Genomic DNA, 10,484 nt, shown 5'->3' on the forward strand with positions numbered 1-10,484 from the left:
AGGCTGGATTATGCCACAAAAAGTTCCAGTCCATTTTGCAGCCTGTAAAAGACCTATTATATCACCAAGCTGAGCAATCATTTGGTGACCTAACCTCAAGAGTTTATCACGTAAAGTACAAGATACTAAGTTCACTACTGACTATATGGATTTTGATCAAACAATAATTAGGAGCACTTAAAAGATATCCTGTAGTCTAAAAAACTAAATCCATGGGTATATAACATCCAGCCGTGGAACATATGTGTGTGTAATAGTATCAATATTGAAAGCCCCTACTGTGATGAGCCGTAGCAATGCATTTTTAGTCGACATACTTCTGGGATTGCTAATGATTAATTAGTGTGTATCATAATGTAAAGCAAATGTCACCCCCGCTACCTGGGGCTGCTGTCATTTGAGAGGGGAAACTATTTCCAGTTGAGCGCTGGCTGGAAAATGCATAGAGCATCGCAGCCTGCCATCTCGTGGGCAGAGCCTTGCAGCTCCCACAGGGAGAGGAACGCGTTCTCTCCGCAGCCACTTGCCTGGCCCCGCTCTTGCCACCACTTGGAAGTGGCTGACGGTTCTCAAAATGATTTAAAAGGAGAAGATCTGCACCAGCAAATCTGCTGTCCTCCCTTCCCTCTGCCTGGAAGGGAAGCAAGCAAAAGGAGTTGCTGATAACTGGGCTGAGATTTCTGATAGTTACATGGCAGGGCTGTGTAAATAAGAAGTAAGGATTTGGAGTCTAGGAACCACACTACTGGTGATTTCTCTTATAACCCACCTCATTCTGTGTGATCCTTGCAGTTGAAGTAGTCTGCAACGTAGCCACATAGCAAAGTTTTTGCCTTTGATTAACAAAACTCCAGGAATTTTCTTTCTGTGTATGAAAATCTCGTCTTGCCTAAATTTGGGTTAGAGTATTATGTTTTAGTCTTCTTCCCCTTCTTTTTCTTCTTCTTCTTCTTCTTTTTTTTTATCCCTCGATTTATAGAATATAAACAGTGCTATTTTTTGTGCGTATTTTTTGCCTGCTAAAAACCAAAGAAGTAGCTCTTTAGATAAATAGTTATTAATCAGCAGGAAATACTGCAGGCTTGGTCCTGCAGTGAGATCCGTAAAAGGAGATTCCTGTGTTAGCACGGGGCCCCTTTTAATCAAATGGGGCTCCATGCAGACCCAGGGAGTTGGCAGGGTTCACACAGCTCATTGCAGGCTCAGCCTCAAAGCATTTGCTTACTGATTTTTCCTGGAAATACTCTGTTCTCCAGGAGGGCTAACAGGACTGAACTAAAAGATGAGATTCCTATCCAACACCATTGTAAGCAAATGGTGAACTCAATGCATTCAACTGATGTTGTTTGCTTTCAAAACTGCCGTGTTCTGTTCCATGAAGCCACAGCCAAGCGATTAAAAACAGCCCCCCAAAAACCCAATCCAACAATGCAGCTGAGGGTCTCTAAATACTGCAGTCAGACATCACCGTAATTCAGACAATTTATATGAAGGTAATACAGTTGCAGTTCAATTTCAGAAGGGAAGGAGTTGCTTGATTTACCACAGATTTTGGGCATGCAAGTTGAAAAGCGTGCTTGATTTCCGCTATAAATTGTCTCCATGCCTCATCACTCTGTATTTTTAGAGTTACGCTGACATCCGAAGCACAGTAGGATCTTTCCTTGACGTTTTAAAGGAGCGTCTCTAATTTATGGGGATGTTTGATACGACATATTTTTTCAATCTGTAGCACGGGAGGGTTACAGTTTAAAAGTGAATTTGAACTTTCTGCAGGGTGCAGCTGCATTTTAGATATAAGCTGGAGAACTTGCATGTGTTTTACAGTTCTCTACCTGAACTGTCTGGTGGTAATTTGCTTTGTAAAGGCTGTGATGGACAGGAATTAATTGTTAGAGGGAGATCTAATTGCCAACGTGGGCTTGATTCATTTTGGGTTGCTTTTTTTTTTGCTACTTAGTGAGATTTTGAAACTTATGTCATTTGTTAGCGAATAAAACTCACAGAAATGCCTCGTGATGCATCGATACCAGCATTGACCAAGCAATAATGCTTCAAAGGGCAGTTTGTTCTTGAGAGATGCACAGCAAGGGCAGGGGGGTAGGAATTTAGTGCAGCCAAAGTGCAGCACGCTCACTGTGCAGCACAGAATCACCGTGGCCATTTGAAAAATAGCCTTTTTTTTTTTTTCACTGAGGGATATTTATTTCATGGAAACTTTGCTCTATTTTTTTTTCTCCCCCCTTTATTATTTTTTTTTTCCTGTTCAAAATCCTATTTGTGTTCTGCTTTTATGTTCATCTTTTAGTGAGAACTTGGCAACCTAGAAACTGCAAAGTACAATGGGTGCTGCCTTTTCCCCAGTATCTTTTATCTTTATGGAAGGAGAATGTGTAGCTGGTCTGGGCTGTTGTTCCACACTGTGGATTTCTTTTTTTCCTTTAAAAGAGCCAACATACTGACTATTATTAAAATCTCTCCGTAAGGGTGCAAAGGAAATAAGAGAAATAAGTTGGGGTCTTTCGTTTTTATTTTTATAGCTCCATGCTTTTTAGAGGGAGATTTTGGGGATGAGTGGCAGCTGAGGGGTTTGGAAGTGCTTTGGAAACCGTATCACCAGGCTGGTAAATTGTTCCCCCGTTCTTATCTGGCCTGACCTGGATAGTGCTGGGAGATGCTTTGGGGCAGCTCTGTGCCACATCATGGATAAGGGGTCCTTAAGCGAGCCCCAGGGCATTGCAGTCTGTGGGAGCTGAGCTTTCAGGTGCACTTCTGTGTCACCAATGGGTCCTGGCAGTGGGAGCTGCTCCACCCATAGATTTGTGTGTTGGTGATGAATGGGCACAACCTGATCTGATTACGCACATATCCTGATGGGGTTCCTATTCGAGCTACTCTGGTAGCTCCAGTACTGAAGATGCTCTAATGCTGAGCTGTGGCCTGCAGGATGCAGTTTCAGGAGAGAAAAGCCCCATCTTGATGCCGCAGTTACAGTTCATCTCTATGAACAGAGCACGGCAGACAGAGGCAGCACAGCGTGGTGATTCCTCCCCCCAGATTCCACATCACCTTTTGCTTTTGCAATGACCTCATCTCCTTCAGTCTGCGTGGGTTGGGTGTGTGCAGATGTACATGTTCTGCCTGTGTGTTTGTAACGTAACAGTGTGTGTTGTGGGAATAAAACACAAATACACATACACAGCTATTTACATAGCCTGTGATATGTGTCTTTTCAGAGATATTCAGCATATTCCATTAATATTTGATTTAATTGTATTATTAATACATTACATAAATAGATGGCAGAGTTAGCTTGTGTTAGCTGGATGTATTCTCCTCTTGTTCGTTCAGTCAATCTCCTTTGGACCTGCCATATTCTGAACAAGAAACAATGCAGATTTCTCACTCGAAAGGCTTGCTTTGCAGAGTGTATCTGTTGAATAACGTGCATTTGCTAATTTTGTGAAGATACTCTACGAGGCTGAATGCTGAGTTTCATAGACATATAGTGCTAAAATTGCCTCGCCTATTATAAAGATAAAAATATCTTTTTTTGTTCAAATGTTCTGCTTGCTTCTTTACAAATGAAGGAGTTAAATGCTGAAAGGCAGGTGGATGCTGTAACTACTTTAGAAAGAGATGAATAGGGCTGATGGCTAAAGCTACAGGGAATCTATTGAAGGTCCAGATGCAGACATGGCTCTTACTCCACACACAGTTCAAAGTGGGGTGAAGCTGCCTGGGTAATTGGCTATGAAATAACTAACCTCTGGGAGAAAATTGCCCTTGTACTTAATTGCTTGTGTTCAGGGTAACATGTAGCCACCTGGCTGATTAGTGCCCTTACCTATATTTACACCCACCCGAGTTTAAATGTAAGCACTATTGTAGGCCTGGCTACATGCATTCATCGAGTGGCCCTCGTGGATTAAAGAAAATATGACCACTGAGGTCACTTTTTATTTTCATTCTTCTTATATCTCTTTCTGTATCCCCTATTTCTCACATAAGAAGAGCAAATTCAACCCCCAAATAAATCCAGTGGCTCTAACAGGACAGCAGTGGAATGAATTTGGTTCCATGTGCTTCATTTGGTTACAGTGAGTGCTTGCAGTGTGGAAGTAAAATCTAACAGGCTACGGGAAGTCATAAGGCATGGCAAAGGAAATCAGTGGGAAGAAGGGGGAAATGATGAAACAGAGAAAGCAGATTGTGGTGTATTTGTCATGGGAAATCTTTGTGAGCAGGTTGGGTAAGCATCTCAAAGATCACCTTGATCTATCATGTAGTGGAAGGATGGAGAGGAAAGGCTTCTGCTGGTCCCATCATGCAGCCATTTCACCATCAGCTTTTTACTCGCTGAAACACTTGTATGTAACATAGCTGGATGCAGTCTTAGGCAATGTTTTACTTCTACTTTTCCTTTTTTCTGTGATTAAGTGGTTGATTTAGATTGCCTGGTTAGGGCCCTGGTGTTAGGCAATAGGTATGCCAGCACTGCTCTCCATGGCTCCTCTATGTATCTAGAGTGCATTGGAGTTGCTTCAAAAGGATCTTAGTACAACAAGGTTTAGAGCCTGGTTTGGGGTTGGTTTTGCTGCTGCTGATTGACATGCATGAATTCTCCAGTCAGGAATATATTGCCAGAGGTATCTGGGCCTGAAAGTCTGGCATAGAGCAAGTTATAGGCATCAGCAGCCAGTTTGTTTGCATAATATAAAGGGATAATTGGAAATGTATGAAATGCCACGTTCTTTTGAGAGCAATGCCTGTATTTTCCAGAATGTGACTTAGGTTTTGTCCAGTTTTGGTTTTGTTTATGAAGATTTTGAATATAGGCACATAGTAGATGATGTAGCTCGGAGTCTGTAATTAATTACCACAGAGGGAGAGGTGGGGTTCCTAGAATAGGAAGCACTTCAACCTATTCTAAATTCCAGGAAAAAGTAATCTGAAATCTCGCTCACTTGGAGAAGAGTTCCAACTCAGAAGTGCTCAGAAATTTGAGCGCTATTAGAAAGGGAAAACAAGCTGCAGAGACGCATGTAGGATTGTGTCGTGCTGTTTTGACTTCCTGCATTTGGCAATGCTGCTGGAGGAAGCTGAGCAGGGTTTTCACTGGGACCTGGACCTCTTCTAACTGGTTGCACTGAGAACCTCCAGTGTCTATTGACTTCAGCGCTGGCTGATTAGCATCTCTTAAAATCTGGCCCTCTGCTGAGAAGATGTTGTTCAATTTGTAGGAAGGGGAAGAGGTTATAGCAGGGAGGTGTCAAAGGATACTTTCTTCAGGCACTGCTTTTCCCATCAATGTTTTGACAGCCGTGTTTTTACTGTTGCCTTGTTAGTGTTTTCAGCTCCCATCTGTCATAGAAATGCTGATGTTTCCCTGCATTTAGAGCTAGAAAGCTGCAATTCACCACCTTTACTGAGGTACAATCTCTTGGCAACCTTGAGTCCAGAAAACAACCTGAGCAGGAATGTTACACAAGCCTGAACTGACAGATTCACATGTGAATATGCAGTTACTGACTGCGAAGGGTTTAAGGCCATTCTTTTGTTCTCAAGAGGTACCTTATTTATTGAGAAATGGCTGGATGGTGTATATTCCAAACAGGTGGTCACATGGAAGAAGAGCCGGAGTTGTTGATGGAAGCAAACCTGTGAGACAAAGTGTTTTGCACTTTGCTTAGCCAGCTCAGTCTGGCACTTTGAGCTTCTCACCCTGTGTTCTTCAACCATTGGCCCAATACCTCGAGAGAGGAGTTCATCCCACATGCTCTATGGAGGACACCTGCTGTCTCTCTCCATTAACTATGGAGCAAGCTTGGCTCAGATTTCTGTGTCTTAGCAGAGCAGTATTAGCTGAGATTAACTCTTCCTAAATAATTCTGCTGCCCTGTAGCTCTCTGTTGGCAGAGACATCTCTTTTTCAGTATGATATAGAAGACCTTTCAGTCCTGGTTAAAAGTGCGGTTTCTATACAGCCTGGCTCTATTTTGGAGAGATAGGAAGGCTTAACTGAATGTTACTACCATGCGGAATTAGAAACTCTCATGCTCTGAACTCTAAAGCAAACTTCTGTTTAAATTACGCTTCTAATATTCTGTTTTCTTCCTGTATTAATGTCTTATTTTCCTCTTTCATTGTCACAGTAGAGATAAATTGAAATGCAGGCTTATTTCTTTTATTGGGATTGTGGTAGTTAGATGGAAGGTTGGTTGCAAGAAAACAGAAGGTTTATTGCAATAAAAAGGAGAAGGTCTGCAAGAACTGCAACAGGAGAGAAGGATTAACACATCACAACTGTAAGTGATAAGAACCTGACAAGGGTAATTTCCCTTACAATTTTGTAGAAGGATATATATATATATATATATATATATATATATGGAACTTGAACCTGATAGTACAGACATAAAAACATACATTAAAATGGTGTGACAGGAAAAGATTATGTTAACAACTATTTTCCAGTCTGTAAAATGTGGGGAAAGTGCATAAATTCATGGGCTGGAATGAGAAATTGTCTCCCTTAACTCCATTGTGTTATAATGAGGGCCTTCCACTTTTGTTAAGAAATGGAGCCTTTAGAACCTAGCAACAAAAAGAGTTCATTTGTATTAAAGATTTGTTTAAGGATGGACGTTTTAAATCGTTTGACCAATTTGTAGAAGAATTTAATATTCCTGGAGCTCAGTTTTCCCGTTTCCTTTGGATAAGACATGCTATTCTTTGTGAATTAAAAAAAGGTATAGAAATGCAAATGTCACAGATTGAAAAATTGTTGTACAAAGAGACTGTCTCACTAAATTGATTTCAAGGCTATATAGGACATTGTCAGTATCCTTAGACAAAGGCAAATTGGAAGTTAAAGGGAAAAAGGAGAGAGATTTAGGTAAAGATCTAAATATAAAAGAATGGAAGCAGGCAGATAGTTTAATAAAATGGATTTCTATGAAAATAAGACATCAAGTTGCTCAATTTAATTATAGCTTATTCAGAAGATGTATTTATGTCCTGTTAAATTGCACAAATGTACAAAGAGGTTGTCACTATCCTGTAGTTACAGCAAGATACTGCATAAGCGGTTATATATATATATATATATATATATATATGTATATATATATATTGGCATTATTTGGAGAGCAGACCTTTTCATTTAAAGGTTTCAGGAACCCTACTATGCAAAATGAGATCTTCAGGTACGTTTAGTCTGAATTACAAAGACTTATTAATTACACCAGTGGAAGAGAGATATAGTTTGCTTTGACTCTTCTTAACAGTTTCTGTGTTTCAACAGGAAGGCATTAGATGATGGGCTAGGCATGGGGCAAAGATGGGTCTGTGTCATGTGTGGTAGAATATCTAATTCATCCTATTCTTCAGCATCTTCTTTATTAAATATTCGACAAGAGTGGTGGGACAGAAGAGAACAACAAAGCTTGTGAGATACATTGGTCAGGTGGAAATGAAGGCCATATAAATATATGCAGACAACGGGGATGCTGGGAAATGATCAAGAGATAGCATTTATAGTATGAAAAGAAGGAAGAATCTCAGAGTGCTGCAGTGCATTATTGTGCAAATTCTCAGGCATTTAGTCCAATAAAGTACTAAATAAGCAATGAAACAATCACTAAAGGCTTACAGCATTTTGCAACTTTTCTGTGACAGCTCAGTTGAGAATCTCATGGCTCTGCATGGTCAGGAATGGGAGTTGATGCTATGATTTTGTGAGACCAGACAGTGTGCTGCAAGAATTGGAAGCAGCCTGGTCCCTTGGCATTGGACATAAGTAGAGCTTCACCACTCTCTCTCAGTGACATTGGCAATGTGGTTTTGGAGTGCAATTCAGAGATTATTTGGTAGAAAGCTCAGTTTTGCTTTGATAGTTGCTGCCCATAATTTTCTTCAGATGAAATTACAACCTTATCAGGAACATGCTTATTTTCACCCACCTGGTTCAGCAGATGATAGCGCTTCAAAAACTCCTGCAAAATGAAAGGGGATATTTTAATGTGGAATAAAACTTAGTGTTCTTCAGCTGGGGTTGACTCATTCCTCTCAGCCCTAAATAAATGTGTTTTCTTCCTCCTGGCAAATAAACAAGTAAATGGAAGACCAACAGCTTAGAGGCAGAAACAAAAGGGAGTACTTCAAATGTAGTCTTACTAATGAGTTAATCAGCATGTTTGAATGCTAATAAGCACAAGTTAGTAACTGGATCATCTCCTTTCTATTGTCCACTGGGAAGCTACATTTAGGAAATTAATTCAAAATTCGTATTTAACTCACTTTTCTTATGAATTAATGTGCATATTTACATCTACCATGTGGCAGTATCATTGGTGCCTGCTTTTTTTTCCTGCTTCTTCCCTCCATTAATAATTACTATTCTCTAATAAAAATTAGAGGATGGAGGAAATAATACTAATCATGAATTCTAGCACAGTCACACAAAGATCCTCATTAGAGCCTGCAATCACATGTTGTTTAAATAAATGCCTGTAATTCTTGCCTTTGCATCTGGAGTATCCATTTTCCCTCCATGACATCAGTCAAGTCTTTCCCTGTTGACTCACTCCTCTTGCATAAGCATTGGCCTTTATTTCTGAGGAGTATCACTGGTGCTGGGCTGAGGCGAAAAGAGGGGAATTAATTTGCTGTGGACTGGCTGTGCTCGTGGCCTTTATCATCCCAGTTCCTTCCAGTTAAAGCAAGAGCAGCGACGGCAGGAAAACGTCACTGGGATGCCCTTCACCACGTAGACAATCACGAACGGGATGAGAATTGTGACTCTGAGGAGCAGTTCATTCGCTGCAAGTAGGTAAGGCACCTGGTGGAGCGGGATAAAGCTGAACCAAACGCTGTGTATGTAAACACACCAAATAGATGGACCCATTGAGAGCGCGATCCCGCCGCATGCAAAGCTCCCGACACGTCTCCTGGCTTGTGTTGCGATAGCAAACAGTTTGGCTATTCCTATTAATTTTTTGTAGTTACCATTAAAGGCAATAGCACAACTAATGTTATATCAGGCCCAATTACGCTGCTTCTATTTTTTTTTTTTTTTTCTTTCATGCTGTGGCATTTCCTTTCCCTTGAAAACACTCTTTCACTCAGTCTAGCAATTAACTGCTTGAACAGTATAATAAGGAAGCAATTAAGAGGTGACAGAGAAAAATTAACACTCCATTTCACATTAAAGGCCAAGCGAGTATCCTGGCCATTGTGAGTTAAACGTGTCTTTGAAAACCTGTAGTTTGGATGTATTTTGCTTTTGAATAAGAAGCCAGCTCCATGTTTTTTTGTCTAGAGTCCCAATCTGAAAATGGATGATAACTAATTGGGTGCTGTCTGCTTAAACAGGCTGTATTAATTGCAGTTTGTTCTCCTGTAAGTGTCAAGGAAAACAAAATCTTTGCAATGTGTAGGCACAATGTACGCAGCCTTAATTTGAATATGCATGTACCAGAGCAAATAAAGCAAACTACTGGATGCAATGTTGCCATGGCAGACAGTATTTGCATAATAAATAACAGCTATCATGAGACTTTCTTTATGAAGTTCTTTGCCGTGTTGTCAGCTGTAAGAGCCCGCGATAAAGGAGCCAATATTGAGAAAGTAAGAGTGTGTTTTGCTTGCAAATGCAACACTCCAACCACAGTCATTGTTAAGCATATGGGATTCTGGTGCTGCTGACAAAAGGTAGGGGGTTGCCTTGCTTTGCACACGTGGGTGCACGAACTGCACAGGGAATCACACCAAGTGACTGTCATGAAGTGTTGGTTATTATTACTATTCTTGGCAAGGCCCTGTTTTCCAAATCTGGGTTTTGGAGGCTGTGGGTTTGACTTGAAGTTGTTTGCTTGGCCTGCCACGTCGCGTCAACTGAGGGCCCTCCTTTGTGACAATCCAACAAGTGGGACACAGCGGAGAGGGCTGGAGCAGTGCGGTGTTTTTTTTGTTGTTGTTATGGGTCTCATGCTCCAGCTGAGTATCATAGAAGTTTTGGTATGATCAGGTTATAGACATTGCTTTAGGACCTGTATGTGCCACTGAGATCACGTGAATGTTGCTACTGATTTTGGTTGGGTTTGGATTGAATTGGGGTTTAGCACCTGTGCTGTCCTACAGAGATACATCTTCACACCCCAATGATTTCTGCTCTGTGTCCCCAGCTAGTCTCTCTCCTTCCATAATGGGAGATGGGGAGAACCTGTGGCTGTTTGTCCCAGTTCTGTGCTAGCAGAGCTCTGTCCTTTGGATCAAGGCACTCTGGAGGATCTTGACACCATTCTGTCCTCATTGCCTGCAATACAGGCTCTTCGTGTAGAGCTGGTTAAAATATGTATATGTGTATATCTGTAAAGTTTCATTCTCAGCTGAAGGGTTTCAAACCTCAGGGCGCTGCAAAACTTTCATGATCAAATCATAAAGCTTTGTGAGACTTTTTTGCTTTGGGGATTCATTACAAA

This window comes from Excalfactoria chinensis, chromosome 4 (genome assembly GCF_039878825.1).
Source record: "Excalfactoria chinensis isolate bCotChi1 chromosome 4, bCotChi1.hap2, whole genome shotgun sequence".
Classification (NCBI taxonomy): Eukaryota; Metazoa; Chordata; class Aves; order Galliformes; family Phasianidae; genus Excalfactoria; species Excalfactoria chinensis.